Genomic DNA, 2361 nt, shown 5'->3' with positions numbered 1-2361 from the left:
GAAACAGAAGCAGCCTGATGATGAAGAAGTGAAATCGATGCATGCCATTTCACAATTTGACACCAAGGGGCCACCCAGAGAGACTTAGTCGCCGCCGGCGCGCCCGCCCTTGGGCCAAATGGGAAGCGAATGAGCGTATCTCTGGGTAAATGCTGACAGACGTGATTCTAGAAGTAGGACGCCGCTCAGGAGTCGCCGTCACGACAGAAGTAGCATACGCACAAATGTTCTGGTCGGCTTCGGCTGCGATACCGAAAGACACCACGTTCCGCGGATCCCCGGCCCTGTCTGGACGCACCACGACGAAGCAGACTATGCAAAACTTACCGAAATCATTCACTGAATTGAAGGCCTGGGAAAACACCACCGAGAGCAACTTGTTTCCTCACCAGAGGCCGGACTAACATCTGAACAATACCTTGTGAGTTCCAGAGGTCTTTGAAACACAGGATTTATAAGGCAGCCATGCGGGTACTTCTACAGCAGCGTTCGTTTCTAGACTCTCCCGAGTCCGCAAGAAGACCACAGCAAACCTCCTAGCTCCCTGTCGGTGCTTTCTTGCCCTGGGTTCTGTCAGAAAGTGGCCCCGCATCACCAATGGCGTGCCCCGGGTACGTAGAGGGTAGTCGAAGGCATTTGTGCGTTCCGGAAGAAGTGAGGGATGTCATGAGCGAGGCACACCCCCTCCCCGGACACAACGAACGATCAGCAAGAAGTTGGTTTAAGCGATGAGCGAAGCCGGCAGCCGCCTCCGTCTCCTCGGAAAATCTACGCAGCCCGTTAAGTGGTATCACCAGTGAAGAGAGAAGCAGATGAGCAGACTACTCCTGCGCACTCAGTAACCTCGCGGTAGTGTCCACCCCTTTGCGTCGAAGGTAACTACTTCTTGTGTATCCCGCGCGCGTGTATACATGTCTCGTCAACTGCAACGCTTTGCGTGAATCCCGCCCTCCTTACTTCGTGCAGTTCCCAATGATTGTTACCCTGTCTGCAAGGAATCCTGTCTGCTGGTGGCCATCGCTGCAGCGGTCACGTCGCTGTACACATGCGGGCTAGCGTTTGAGTACCGGTCGGACGGTTTAGTGAGCGCTAGACGGTGGACGAAAACACAGTCTACACCTACTTACTTCAAAGCTGCTGCAGCCCCCAAGCGCCGCGCTGGACCAACAACTTTGGGTAAGAACTCATGGTACATCTCCGTGTTTGATGTACACGTGTGTTCAACTAACTAGAGTGTTAAGTCTCGGGGGATCAGCACGGGGACATGCGTGCCAGGTGTGAGCAGACTGATTAAATCCTGAAACTGACTCCGCAAGAGGTAGTCCCCTCGCTGATACCATAGATTCTGAAACTCGGGAACACCCATGGCGAAGTCCCGGGGATAGATCCCGCTGTCTACGTGGTAAATCCGGACTTCTCCCTGTTTTCTCCGGTCCAAGGAAGAAGTTCACGCTGAGTCCTGCTCAACTTTCCGTCCTGTCGACTGCATTAGTGAAAAGGCTACGGAGGCGGCTACTGTGTGAATTAGTCACCAGCTCCTCAGTGGACATATTGCACTTTTCCGGTAGACCCCTTGTAGGCACTGGGAGTACAAGAAGACGACCATCACTTTCACTGAAGAGGCCCTGGGACGAGGTGATGAGATTGTACAGCAAGGAGGGTCCACTTCAGAGTACCAGGAGAGGCCGCATTCTGCAAACTCAGGGGGCTACGCTCGTAAAGGAAGGCCGGCCTGCTGTGTACGGACAAGCTCCCAGTTGGCCGCAGTTTACCGGATATACTTTAGCTGACAACAATCAGATTTGCGAAACGCTGAATGTTGAGCCTTTGAGCACAGGTGCGCGCTCTGGAACTGCGCCATCGACCAGGGGGCAATGGCGTGTAGTATCCCCTCCCCACGTTCCGGGCTGGCTCCCAAAGATATCCGCCCGGAGTCAGGGGGCGGCACCTAGAATATACTGCAGCGTAGTCGGTTTCCACTACGGTCCGCCACGCTCTCACGTCGACACCCACGCCCCTAACAAGGATTGGGGTGCGCGACAGTGTTAGACTGAGTTAGTGAAGTTTCTGTAAACGCAGTGCACTGGTAAGCCCGCCTCCACTCCAGCATTCCACAGCACCAAAGTGATTCTTACGCTCCTCTTTCATTGCTCGTTTAGGCGGCTTGTTTCTTCGCCGTAACTAGCCTCCCGAGGGGGAACTGTTAGCTGCTCTTAATTCGGTAGGCGCGGACTGAAAGAGCGCCAGCGAGCAATATTTCGTGTCAGTACCTCACACACACTATATATATAACAGAAATAGTGCTGAACCGTATACATGTTTTCATGCTTATCCGCTCTTGGTGCCTCACGACTTAGTGCC

The 2361-nt window shown here is 53.9% G+C and overlaps 1 protein-coding gene across 1 annotated transcript in view; it reads right to left on the bottom strand.

Moving 5' to 3' along the window:
* Window positions 1-2361, bottom strand: part of CSUI_009976 (uncharacterized protein) — an 11294-nt gene that overhangs the window by 2434 nt on the left and 6499 nt on the right. The window lies entirely within an intron of this gene.

Source organism: Cystoisospora suis (genome assembly GCF_002600585.1).
Source record: "Cystoisospora suis strain Wien I chromosome Unknown contig_6462, whole genome shotgun sequence".
NCBI classification, from domain to species: domain Eukaryota; phylum Apicomplexa; class Conoidasida; order Eucoccidiorida; family Sarcocystidae; genus Cystoisospora; species Cystoisospora suis.
This window is presented reverse-complemented; position numbering and strand designations above follow the sequence as displayed.